The sequence below is a fragment of the Malurus melanocephalus genome, unplaced genomic scaffold (genome assembly GCF_030028575.1).
Source record: "Malurus melanocephalus ecotype Western Australia unplaced genomic scaffold, MMel_1.1 scaffold_17, whole genome shotgun sequence".
Lineage (NCBI taxonomy): Eukaryota > Metazoa > Chordata > Aves > Passeriformes > Maluridae > Malurus > Malurus melanocephalus.
Window position 1 is genome coordinate 2210078 of NW_026623249.1, and position 14067 is coordinate 2224144.

Genomic DNA, 14067 nt, shown 5'->3' on the forward strand with positions numbered 1-14067 from the left:
AAAAGAAAAAAATACGAAAAAAAATGAAAAGAGGGAACAAAAATCAAAGCTGGGATTACAGGCTTAGCAAGCATGAGTGCATATTCAGCCTACACTGTTCTCTTTGTGACTCTGTCACACCAGTAGACTGCTAAGAGAGTTATACCATTACTAACATGACAGCATTGTCCTATACATCCTGGATTAGAAATCCCAGTGGCTGTTGGAGGGGAAAAGTCCCTTGGCAGTGGCAGGCACTTGGCCTCATGATGCCTTCCACTCACAGCATGCTGGCCAGGCAGGGAGAAGTATTCAATTATCAGACAGGCTCTGCCTTTTCCTAGGCCAGCTTTCTTTCATTGTCTGACTGCTTTCTCCTTGGCCAGCGATGCCTGAGAAGTCTGTCACGCAAGAGAAACTCAAGATGGTCCAGGCAACTCCTGAATCAGGCAGACTTCTCAGAGCTGAACCCCTCCTCCTCCTCACAAATATGCAGTCTTCTCCAAGGATGGATAGAAGTTCAGTCTTGAAGGTGGTGAATATCTCAATCACCAATACAGGACCTCCAACAACTGCCTGGAAAACTGGATCTCCTTGTTCTCTACTGGGCGGGGAACATCAGTCAGTTGTGATTTCTTCACATTTCTCTGGCCTAAAAATCATCCTACTGAGCCRAGACTGATTGCCCTCATTATTCCACTTCTTAAGCAGGACCACACYAGTTTTTAAACACATCAAAGACATATATGTTGCTCTGATGCATTTTTCAAACACTTCCTTCTCCAAGTAATCCCCCTATAAATATCTCCCAAAACACCACAAGAATCAGATAACCTCTGATACCTTCATCCACTACTTGCACCCTGTGTGGTGTCCTTGGGGACTGTGTTTCTTCACTAGGACAGTGGTTTTATAGTGTGTCTGTGAACTGGCACAGACTGACAAGAAAAAGGCAGCTGGTGACCATAAATGCATCACCCTGGCCAGGATGCAGAAAAAAGAATAAGTCATCATGTAATGTGGCTTCATTGCTCTGGCAGCAGCCAGAATTCCTGCTTATGTGGCCACCAATTCAGAGCCCAGCTTTGGTACCACTGAGGGAAGAATAAAGTGGATGCTGCATGAACTGCCTGTGTCAATCCCTGGGTCTTCAGAGAGGGAAAGAGGAGCTGAATTTGGAGTGAGAAAGTCAGTGACCTGAGAGGAGGAAAGAATTGGGTATGCAGTGCCTGGAGGGTGAGGGTCAGGACCAAGAGTAGCAGAAGGAGCTGCCTAGGACAGCTGCTCACCCAGATGGTCCCCGGTCTGTAGCCTTCAGATCTTGCCTTAGCTCCAGCCCCGTGGCTGGTGCTCATGGCCTCATCTCCCCAGATCTCTGTTTTGCAGCCAGTGAAGGCACTGGTGAGGCAGGCTCTGTACCACTGCAGGAGCTGGGGCAGGGACCATTCCTCATTCAGGGAACCTCAGTACTATTTTCTCCCCAAAGACGGAAAAAAACGGTTTTTCTTTCCAGAGCTGCCCCTGGGCTAGGATACAATATTTTATGGCCCAGTTCTTAGCCTATTTGCATTTTGTATTTTTACTTCAACTGCTGTTTGTTTCCAGGCATTTGGGATGCCTAATGATTTTCAAAGCACTGTTTATTTTAATCCCTCTAATTTATTAATAAATTAGTTGGCCTCGAAGTGCTTGGGAAAGAAGGGTAAGGAAGTTGTAACCAGTGCTTTGAATAAAGCATCAAACTGTCATATGATCACATCAAAGCAACAGCAAGCAGCTCACTTTGTTGGCTATGCCATGACACGGCCTCATGGGTCCTCCAGCTTGGTGTCAGGTTTCTTCATACATGTGACCCTGCAACACTACCAGGCCCACCAACTCCAGGGAGGAAGTAAAAAATAGCAATGCCCAGAGGCAGCTCCCTCTGAAACGTCTGCCCCTTTTCACCCTCAACGTGTTGTGAGAATGTAACACACCACCGTGGTGCAGATAACATAAACCATGCTGACATCCACGTGGATTTGCAGGCAAGTTTGCACTCTTTCCATAAAYCACAGGCGCACTGAGCCTCCACTATAGTGTCTTCAGCCCAGTGCTCTGTGGCGAGGCTACAGCTTCACACACAGGACAGGCACTGAAATAACAGTGAGCATAAACACTGGTAATCATGCAAATGAAGGACTTGGAATCTCTGCTAGTCAGTCCCAACAGGAACATGTCATGTTTTCTCATCCCCAGAAAGTAACTGACAGATCCTGAAAATCCTAGCGGCTGCCCTCAAATAACTTTTCCCATCTCCAGGATAGCTGTGAGTGTGTCCCATCATGTGTTTACGAGCCTGCTTCTATCTAGGGCCTTAAGACCACAGCTGACAACTTCATCACATCCTTACTGCTGCAAAAGATGCTTACAATGCACTGCTGCAAAGCCCATTTGTTCTCAGTGGTCCCACTGAGATGAGAATCCCCTTTCTCCCATCTCACGCTGACCTGTCAGCCATGAACATGTTAGTCATGGACTAGCCAAGGACACACAACTTGCAGGAAGCAGAAGCCTCCCTCTTGTGTAGTGGCAGAGCTCGCTACAAATGTACATCTTGTGCTAAAGGGCTGAGGTGATTCCACAAACAGCTCTGTGAAAGCAGCCTGAAGTTGCTGCTGGTTGTCATGATGAGTTAGTTGTGCTAGATGTCCTCCAGAAGCACCGTTCTGCCTGGGAATAGACAATGACTACTGTTTAGAGGGGGGTGAAAACATCCTGCCTGAATGAGCTTATTATGACAGCCAGCAAGGCTTTCTGGCACGGGGGGACACCTGCACCCATGTTCTCTGTGCACTCGTGGATAAATTGACAGAAACAGATGCCTCAGGAAAGGCAATGGTGGGATAGAAGCTCTTTCACCCAGGATGCAGAAAGGACAAAAACATTTTTGCAGTGCCAGTTGCAAAGCRGATTCCAGGCCGGCTCTCCTTGCTGACATCCACAGGTTCTGATGCAGCCAAAGCAGAAGCGAGCCCAGTCTCCTCCTCCTCCCTTGGTGTGGACACCCTGGTAGCACCTACCCACTCACTGGGAGGGGCGCCAGAGACATCGTGTCTGCTCTGCCCCTGGTACTTAAAATCTGACACCGTATTTTGAGGGCACTGTCAACCACTCCAGTAGCCTTTCTATCCCAYCCAGCCCCACAGAGTCAACAGGCAGTGATCCATGTTGTGCAGGAAGAAAAGACATGGCATGAATCCCAGCTCCTTGCTCTATGTTGTGGACAGGGCATTATCTTCACCCTACAAAGAAAGTGCAACTCTGCTCTTGGCTTGATTGTGGGCACTTAGTTGATAAAGTCAGGTTATTACCTGCATGCCCTGGCAAGGGGCTGCTCTCTTTCTTATCCATCTTCCCTGGGGCAGGGAGCTCCCTGCTTTAACAAAGCCTGATCTCTCAGCGAGTTCTCCTGTGTGGCAGAGGAGATAGAGATCTTCAAAACAGGATTTGAATTAAATTCTCAACTTCATGATGTACCACTTAAACAGAAGGCCAGGGTGGATGAACCCTGATCTTTGCTCGCAAAAAGGTGCACCAACAAGTGATGAGGACTTTGGAGAGAAATAACGAGGGGAACAGCATCTCTCAGAGCCTTCCCGAGAGGAGCATAACCAGCTCATGTACTTAAGGCTATAACCTTTCTCATTCTCCCCACAGGTCTCTTGGTGTCTTTTCTTCTGTTGCCTCTCTGATCCCTGAGCAAAGAGCACAGCCTCAGCAACCCAGCCTCCACAGGGAAGTCCAAGAAAGGCCAAACTCTCCATAAGGATCATGCCTTACTTATCTAAGGGCACAGGCAAGGACCATCTACCTCCAGATGCTTTCTCCAGCAGAGGCAAACACTAAGGCCTGGGAAAAAGGAGCAGAACTTGGTCAATATAGAGATGCCTCCCCAAGCCTCCTAGACAAGTTGGAATTTCGTGAGCTGGCCGAAATTTACTACGAAATTATTAAACCTCACAAAATTATTCCGTAAGGATCCTGTCCAGTGTTCACTTTAACTGTGCTTCATTGTTACGCTTCATAGCTACACATCGGGTACTTTTCTGCTGGGAAGAAAGGGGACTGTAAAAGGCCTACCCATGAAGGGAGAGACTGCTTTGCACAGTGTGGTGTGTCTGTAGGCAGGGAGGAGGGCAGGTATTTCTTCTCCATGCTCCTCAGCAGGAGCAAACAGTAACGAGCACACTGGGAAAGGCCAGCAGCGCTTGAGTGAGGCAAATGGGTCTTTGTGTAAGAGATGCCAGCCAAAATAAAGACACCATTCCTGTGTTAAATCATGTTCAATGTGTCCGTAAAACTGGTGAGTGCAAACATCCTTTTGCGAATGTTCACATGCGGCGTGACCCCAGCGGGCCCTGGGACGTGTCCCCAGCCCAGGAGCGTGCGAGCCGACCCCATGGGGTGTGCGTGTGTGTTGTCTGGCTGCCAGGGCGCCTGCCCACAGGGGAACTTTCCATCTAAACCAGCTGACAGCTGCTCTCCTGAGTTTCCTGGACACCAATAATGTTTTCCCTTTTCTAATCTCCCCGATGTAAATCCATTCACAACGGGTGCCTAGAGACTTTTAATTCCATCGGCATTAAACTCACTAAAACCTCTATTACCAAAAGCTTTTAGGATTTTCCCCAGAATCTACAAGTCAGGTTCATAACATGACAGAACTCCACCTCTCTAGGGTGTCTGAGAAATTAATTCATGCTTTCTAAATGCCAGGATCACTGACCAGACATTCAAAATATCCCCCTTGCCATTAGTAAGCTCCAGTTGCTGGTACAATACGGCCCTTGCCAGGGGCTGAGCTGTCCTCTGAAACACCTCTAACAGTCTGAGAAGAGCCCCCTCCCTATACCAGGCAGGAACAGATCACCTGCCACAGCAGAGCAGTACCAGAGGTTCACAGTTGCTGTGTTAAAGGGAAATGGTTTATTCCAGGGCTTCCTTGCTTCATTCATAGACCAAAAGTCTGGCAAACACATCCCACCACTGCTGCACCCCAGTACCATAATGAGTGAGAAGACAGTGTGGTCTCACGTCAGTGCTGTGCACAGGCAGGCACTGTAAAAGCACAGAGATTATCCAGCTACACCTCAGCAGAGAAGGTGGCTGGGTGCCGAGACAAATTGAAAGTGGTTGTGGTGGAGAGGGTCAGACAGCTGTGAGTCAGTGAGTGAGGTTTCTAAGTGCTATAATACTCCAGAGATGGTGCATTTATCCTTTGGCCCTGGAGGTTCATTGGCTGCTGTAATAGAGCAGAGATGCAATCATCTTTTGATCCCAGAGGTCTTTTTAGGTGCTATAATAGAGTAGTGATCATCAAGCCATCTCCAAAGCCTTGGGGTTGCTGGCACGCAGTGTGAGTGACGTCAGTGTCTCTCAGCCCCCAGAGACCCCAGCTCCTGGATTTTGGGAGAGGTGTTGAAGGTGTTGCTTCCGCCCCAGAGGTTTGCAGGGGTTGTGGTGATGTCGGCTTTGACACGCTGCCAAAGTTCCCTCTGGCCTCACAGGATCTTGTAACCACGTGGAAAGGTGTGATACTGACCCCAGGTCTCTTGGCACAGGGACACAAGCCTGGCTGCTCCCACTCTATCCACATCAGCTGCAGTGGGTGTAGCTCCAAGCTACCCACCAAAACAAATCACAGCTCTAAGAATACAAGAGAACTCGGAGATCCAGCAAAGAGCAGCATGCTGTCATGATCCTCAGTGTTTCTTTATCTGGCTTAAAAACATTTCCCAGAGGAAGCAGTCACTTTGCTCACACTTCATGGGCTATTCAGGAAGGAGACATACTTACAAAGAGTCTGGGATTTGTGTATAGCTGCACTCACATTTGTAACTGCACAAAAATAGCTAGAAATCAAACAGGATCAGTTAGCCAAGCTGTTGAAGATTTCAGCACCCTATAACATGGACTCAGAAAAAAAMCCCAGGAACTGGGACCATGCTCCTGGGTAGTGAATGCTGTTGGACAGGGAGGATGTGTTCATAGACTCAGGTTTCAGAGTTTCTATAGGCTCAGGGATTTATCTTCTCTCTTCAGCCCCAGCAGATTTTTAATTCTGGGCTCCAGCCTGGCCTGGCAGTTGGAAAGTTTGCTGTATATCCTGTTATCCTGGCACTGATTACTACATCCATAGCTCAGGTGGAAGATGGAAGCATGGGCAATCTCCCAGGAATCTCTGGGAACTTGGCAGGTTAGATTTCTGACCTGAGGCARTATCAAGGATTTAGGTGGGTTTGCACCTTTTCTGCGGGAGGGCTGGAGTTTGGTTTTCACCAGAACCAAGTTCAAACTCAGAGGCTGAAAATCCTCCCTCATACTATGGACCTTGACATTATGCCRGAAGGAAATCTGAGCTTGATTCATATTTCTCCCTGAGAAATTCTCTCCTGAGCTTGAAGATGCTCCTGAACACGTGGTGTTAGGAAGAGGTAAGAATGAACAAAATTTCACTGCCCATGTCCCAGTAGATAAGATGTACACTAGGGAACAACCATTCTAGGTCAGAGAAATGGCCATACTGGCTCTCAGCAAAAACATCACTGGATTTTTGGGGCAAAGAGGTGGAAAAACAACAAAGTAGACAAATGAGGGACGATGTGCTCCTGTCTCAATTTTCTTATTTACTGCTATGAGTTGGCAGGTTAATATAGGCTCTCAAGACTGAACCTGCAGGTTCAGGCTCCAAAACTCTTGTTCTCCCCAAAATACAAAAGGCCACTATGAACCTGTCTAAATTCTTGGACCTGACAAATTCTTATGCCTTAGACCTCTACAGTTCAACCCTGTGAATCTGAATCCCAAACATTTTAATTTCACTGTGCATTCTCTCACTCCTAGGTTATGAGGAAAGGAAGGACAGATATCCTCATATGTTGCATAATTTTATTTTCTTCCACCATCCACTCCCAGTCTACTGTCTGACAACAACAACAACCCCTGTCTCCTCCATATCTTCACTTGGGGGTGATCACAGGCTTTCTGTGTCACCTCAGTGGCCCTTCAGGTCTCAAGCATCCATTCAGAAACAGGCTGACCCGGGTTTGGCATGCAATTCTGAATGAAGAAGCACTGCAGCTGTACCAAGAGCTCTTCCAGAGCCCTCTCTACCCACTGCCTCTGCATCCAAACCGCTAATTTGCCTGCTCAAGGGCATCACAGCATGGGGCAGAGCTCTGCAAAGACATTCACCCTCAGTTTCATTTGGCTGATACCCTTGATTCATGACCTTTTGGGTATCTAAAGAGTTTTGAGTCTGCCCTGCAACACACATTATTTTGAACATGCCAACATTCAGTTTCATTCACCAGAGCACAGTGTGTTYATTTAACTTAATTCTCTTTTCCAGGCATTTCTCACAGCCCTTTCTGTCCACAGCCAACATAATAATTTTGTCTTGTCTGATTTCCATACAGCGTATCTCTCCTCCCACCGTTCCAATTCATTAAACAATAAGGTAAATCACAAGGGATTTAGAAGAGAACCTGAAGGCCACATTAACCTTTGCCATGGTGAAACTTGACTGTTTAATCCCCTCATTCTTTCAGTCTCTTATTCGGTTTTTGATCTGTGGCAATATTTTGTCTCTCACTGACTACTTAGCTTCTCTAGTAGTTCAAGTGCAGGATATTTCAAAAGCCTTTTGGAAGTCTAAATACTTTATATCAATTGGTTCTCCTTTATCCACTGTATTATTGACACATTCAAAATGTTGTAGAAGATTTGCATGATGCAGTTTTCCCCTGCTGAACCCATGGTGGATAGGCCCTATCAGACCACAATCTTCCAGATGTCTTCAAGCACTGCTTTTTAATTATCATTCCCACCAGTTTACCAGATACAGATGCAAAGCCTACTGATCTTTAATTCCCCGGATCATCACTGAAGCCTTTTTTTAAATATAGGTACAACATTTGGTCTTCTCCAATTCCCCGAATCAGTAGCTTTTTTTTTTTTTTTTCACAAGAGATTGCATATTTTTGTTAGCAGCTCAATCACTTAAGCTCCTTCCAAACTCTCGGATTTAACCATCTGGACTTGATAACTTATTGTTCAGGGAAAGGGGGGCGGAGGTTTTGTGGTTGCTGGGATTTTTTTTTCACTGTGTTTGTGGGTTTTTTATGAGTTGCTTTGTCCCAGCACCCATTATTCTACCAGCATATTTTCCAACAGATCCTCATCTAAGCAGATACAGGAAAAGAATCTCACGAACACCGTCAGTAGGGACAGCTGATACAAGAGAAATCATAAGAGAATTCAGCTCCCCAGCAACATCCTAAAAATGGAGATACTGAGTCACTTTAAGCACAGGAGGTGACTGGAATTGATCAATGCGAGTTTTCTTGGATAACTTCCACCCTGTTCTGACCAACCAGGCTAGTTTTGCTCATTTGTTTGGGTCTCTTGCTGAATAGTGATTTCCATCTTGACCCCAGAAGATTCGGGGCAGGAAGAGCGCTAGCTTGATTATATACAGCCTAAGGTGCAATGAAAAGAAAGCGACCTCAGTGCTGGGGGATGCATGAACCTGGGAGGAGATGAAACCCAGTGAGGATGAAAGGAAGTAAATCAGAAGGTGAGCAGAACAATGCTGGGCTGTTAGCTCCAGTGATTGCCTTTCAACTGCATCAGCCACAAGAAATGAAATGTAATGGGCAATGCTGGAGAACTCAAATAAGTAGCCCTATTATATGAATGTTTCTCCCTTTGTGCCAGACTGGTTCCCGATAGATTTCACCATGCTGGCTGGTTTTTAAAGGCATGGCAGTTAAGATCGGGACACAGCCTGATGGCCCTGATGTACCACTCACTTTAAGCCACACCTTCCACTGGTCCTACAGCAGGAAGTCAGGGAGGAAGCTTGAGATGGAGAAGAAGCACCTACAGGGGAGGAAGCTTGACATGAAAAAGAAGCACCTTCAGGTTTATGTCACAGTGAACACATAACCAGCTGTGGATAGATGTTCACCTGCATAAAAAAGGAAGAGAAATTTCCATCAATCCCTCTTATTTAACTGCTACTGTTCAGTTCTTATGGCACATGCTGATGGGGCAATTGTAGAAAAATCTCTTCCTCATGTAGCTTGTTGAATTAATTCCCTGCAGACACTGCCCATGTGAGGTAATGTGGTCATAAGTTTTTCTGGGGATCCATCTAAAGGCAAGCCTGTGGCTCCCTTTAAGACCTCACCAACATCCCTCCAGTACAGAGCAAGGCAATTCTCAGCAGCGCCAGGCAGCACATTCACTTCCTCTGGCTCCATGCGGGGAGGGCCAGGAGGACAGAGAACACAAGGAGGGGTTTCTCAGCCATATTCCTCTCCTCCATATCAGGAGCAGACAAACACGCACAGGAGAAGGCATTTCAAAGCCAGACAATCTCAGGCTGGCCAGTCTCTTAATTAATAGTCCCTATCCACTTTAAGGAGGTGGATAGAAGATGAGCAGTTTACTGTGCAGAGCTGGTCCTCCAGCCACTGAGCTTTTGAGGCTACATCCCTGCCAGACATGGTCAGGTCAAGCTCTACTCTGTAATATCGATATAAAATACTGCCATACCATTTTGTCACCTCAGGGACATGCTGCTCCTCTTCCTGCCTTCTCTCTACCCTTTTCTTTCTTCGCTTCTTTGTCCTTTTTCTGTCAGGTCCTCCCTCTTCCTCATCTCAATGTCTGTATCCTCTCCATACCCCTGTGTGTCTCATAAGCCCCCTTGCTACACTTCCCTCTACTCCCTGCAGGTCTCTGCCTCACGAAGCAAGAGAGGGCTCACAGTGGGATGACATGGAGGAGGAACCTGGGGGGGGGGAAAGGTCTTCTTCATGCCCTGACATAGCCCAGCATGGCTCCCCACACACCAGACACAGCCCTGCTGAGGGTGCCTCTTTGGGCTGGGATGAAGCAACATGGACACTTGCACAGATGCTGTGCTACTGCACGGGGGATAAACCATGCAGGGAGGTAGCAAGAATCCCATCCAGCTGCTCTTCTAGCAAGGCTTTTAACTTGTCTCCCTCTYCTCACGTGCACTGGGCTGTCATGTGTGTGTGTCTCAGGGCTGTTCTCAGCCACTCAGCAGTGGCTGTGCAGAGAGTGCAAGGGGGAGGTGAAATGACAGGGCCTGGGGATGGCCAGCTGCCAGTCGTGGCCTGTACCAGGGTCCTCRTCGTCCCCTGACACACACAGACACGTGGCACGGCTGCCCGGGGAGGCCCAGCCAAGAAGCCTGTCCTTCTGCACTGAATCTCTACTCTGTTTCCCAAGCGACAAGCCACAAACTCCCTTTCTCTCCCCAAACAAACAGAGGCTTGAGTGAATCTCTGCCTTGGTCCTGGCACGCAGCTCCCGGGTCATTACAGATTCTCCTCCGGCATCCAGCCCCTTGCGAATGACAGCACTCAGCCATGTCAGCAGAGTCCGCAGGCTGAACCTCCCTCTCCCCACAGCATCTCTCTGTGCAGCCTGAAGCATTGTTCCTTCGCATCCCAACTCCCCAGCTTCCTCCTCTCCCACAGTTTGCTCTGTTCCACATCAAGGTAGGGGAAATCGTGGCACAGCATGGTGACCAGTGAGAGAGTGTGCTAGGATTAGGATCCAGGAGACCTTAGCAGCAAGCTTTGGTGGGCAGTGTCACCTCTTGACTTTAACCTCCAAAAGCTCATTTTTTGTGCTTTAAAGCAAAACTCACTTCAGACAGCTAAACCTGGTCAACAAATTCTCCTCCCAATCACCAGAGGCATGTGCACATCCACACACATGCATGAGGCAAACCATACCTCACCACCTTCCTGCCCTTTGACCCTTCAGCACAAACAATACCTCCCTCAGCAAGATAAGCACCTGAGTGACAAACCTGGAAAAAGTCCCTGCAGCATAACAGTGAGGGTTTGCTGTCCCAAATGAGCACCTGCCTCCAATGGGTCTGACTTGGCCTCCATCCATGGTGCAACCCCATTTTCTGCCAACATGATCCTGTGCAGAATGATCACACCTCTCCTGTACACTGACCATGGGGCTGTGGAGTGGGCAGGGCTGGAGAAAAACACCCTCCTGCTGAGACAATGCTTCCTTGCCCTTCCTCCCAGCAAATGCCTTCTTCTCCACCATCTAGCTGGTGTGGGACACATTTTGCTCTCAAACTGTAATTTAACCCTCTTTCAGACTGGCTTGCCCAACAGGAGGAACTGAGCCAGGCTGGCTGCAGTGTGCAATTACATCTGTCAGATTAGCTGGAGCACGCACGATCCGGAGCACGTGCCAGATGTGGCACACAAACAGCACTTGAGCCAGCACCACGATAGGGTTGTGCAGACAGATAATACCCAACATAACATAAATCTTGCCAGTACAGAGTTAAGCCAACATTGTTTTCTAAACAAATCTCAAATAGCAGAGTGAATTCATACTGGATCAGCATTTTCTACCACGTAGGTGCAGCAGTTCTGATCCAGTACCAAGCTTCCTAGAGCTGGATTTATTGTCTTGTCTACCCTGAGTCAGTGACAAAGCCATGTCCTGAGAGGACTGAGGAATTTAACTAATGCCAAATGACTTTGGAGACTCCATATGGGAAGAGCTTGCTTTCTGCAAACTCTACAGCAATGATACCAAGCTGCATGGGCACGTTCCCTGCCAGGCTCCAGCCAAGAGGAACAGTGAACATCAACAACACCACAGTCACTTGTCACATGTGCACCGGAGGGTGTGAACCACAGGGAAAATGATCACTTCACGGTATGGTCATTTGGCAGCAGCAGCCAGAAACAACCACACCTGGGAGCATCAGCCCTTCCCAAGGCTGACCAAAGCTGCTTCTGCCCAGCATGGGGGTCACAAAGGATGAGAAGTGAGGAACAGGTGCTGAAAGAGGGATAAGCAGGGCTTGGGGTACCCCAAAGAAGGAATAAAACCAGCAAGAGGCACCAAAGGCAGCAGTTCATGTACAAGGGTAGGTATTGGAGCAGTGGATCAGGGACACTGAGGAACTGCAGATGGGGAAGACTGATGGCAGGGTCCTGCAGTGGTTGCAGAGAGATGCACTGGAAGATGCACTGGAAGATGTACCCTCCTTGCCAGCATCACCAGGTGGGGCCTGGGCAGGAGGGGAAAACCCCTCCTCTCCTTCAGGGGACACCACACCAGCAGCACTGTTGGGGCTGAACAGTAGCACAGATCCTGCCAGTCCCTTCCCCTCAGAGAAACACAACAGCCCCCAACATCTGACTTGGAAAACCCTGGTCTCTTCCAGAATCTGAGCAGGGCCTGAAACCACAGCCTGGCAGGTTGCAAACTCCCAAACCTCCCCTTTAGAATCCACTCCTCTAAGGTTACCCACTGCTTTGCCAGCAGCTCATTGCTTTAGGGTCTATTTTGGGGAAAGACATCTCCAGGCACGTTCATGCTCCTCAAGGGCTGGCGGCACGTCTGGGCCTGCCCAGGCTCCGGGAGAAACAGCTGCTCCCACTCCCCTCCCATCCCCACACCGCAGCAGCTCCAGCAGCACGGAGACGTGGCATGGAAATAGTGCAGCTGATCTTCTGCCTTCCCTGCAGAGGAGCTGAGGAAAGGGGCACTGAGGGCAGCCCCGGGCGGCAGGAGGCCCTTTCAGGTGCTCCCAAGAGCTTTGCGCCCCAAAATGGGTCAGGCTTGGCACAGGGCCCCTTCACTGTCTGTGCAGGGCACACGGCGTTCCCAGCTTACGAAACACACCGTCTCCAGTAGGAAAACATCCCTTCTAGCTGAGAAGGAGCACCAGGGGACAGCAGATAAGCAGTGACAAAAGAGCATGCCCATCACCCCAAAAGCTGTGGCAGGCGGGGCTGGGTATTCAGAGGAGGTACCTGGCTAGGAAATGGAGGCCAGCATCTTCTGTGGGGAACTGGGATCCCCAAAATATCTACGAGATAAGGAAGGAGAGGGAATCCTCCCCTGCATGTCCCATTCCCGGCAGCAGGATGCCCACTCCGGCTCTGCTGCGAGCTGCATCCCTGAGGTGACCCAGGCCAGGGCTGCAGAGCCCAGCTTTGCTGCTGGCCCGGCTGCAGCAGAATCAGCCTGGCTGCCCCTTCTCCCGAGAAAGAGGGGAGGTGGAGGAAAATGACGAATGGAGAGGAGCAGACAGGTGTGTGCCCAGGGAGGCATGGGAAAGGGGTGGAATGCACTCGGGACTGCGTGCAGGGGACCCGCAGCGCTTCCCCCGGCCGCTCCACAAACAAGCCCTCCCCGCACACGCATGCAGAGCCGCAAGGGAAGGGGCTCGGGGCGGAGGGAGCAGCTCTCCRTTGTGGGTAGGGAGCTGATGAAAGCCTAGGTTTATTCACAGCACGGCAGAAACCCCTGCCCTTCTCCTCCCTCACACCTCTGGGGAACCAGCAACGAGAGGGAGGGAGGGTGGGATGAAGAGAGGCACAGACAGAGGTGCCGAGGCTGGCTTACCTCACAGTGCCTGCGCTGGGGCTGCCCGGGTGCGCGGGAGGTAAATCCAGGGCTCTGCTCTCCTTGGCAAGCGCTGGGAAAGGTCTCTGTTCAGTCACATGAAGGAATGGCCTGTGAGTAGGTGCTCCAGCTCACCGCTCGATCGAAGCTGCCATGGATTCATTGCGAACGACTTCGCCTTCTGTGAGGAGAGGAGGAACGGGGAGGGAAAAAAAAAAAAAGGAAAAAAACACCAGCTTAAGACTTGAAGGGTAGATTCACTTCTTTCTTAGGTTTCCAATGGCAACTGAATATGCCACAGATGAAGATCCAGGGTGTGTGTGTGTGTGTGAATGTGTGTGTGTGTGGGAGGGACGGAGAGATGCACAGCTGCTGAGTCCACAGGCAGTGTAGGGTGTGAGCTAGTCAAGGCATATCGGTGATTATGGGAACAGACAACTGGACACGGGCAGTGGAGGAGACAGACAGATGAAAAGAGACTGAAAGGATGGAAAGGGGTTGGCCTGTGCACTAAGAGCCTGGCTGTCCCACTGCACAGCAAAGGAGAGAGCACCTGAGCCAGCAGGGCAAGGTGCTGACAGAGCTGCACCGGGAGAAGGTGAAGGGTGC

General features: G+C 49.4%; 1 protein-coding gene across 1 annotated transcript in view; it reads right to left on the minus strand.

Annotated features, from left to right (window-relative positions):
- RAC2 (Rac family small GTPase 2) overlaps window positions 1-13582 on the minus strand; it is a 113380-nt gene extending 99798 nt beyond the window's left edge. The window contains exon 1 of the mRNA XM_057387788.1: window positions 13459-13582. The gene's annotated coding sequence lies outside the window, so the exon portion shown is untranslated. The remainder of the gene's footprint in view (window positions 1-13458) is intronic.
- Between the last annotated feature and the right edge of the window lie 485 nt (window positions 13583-14067).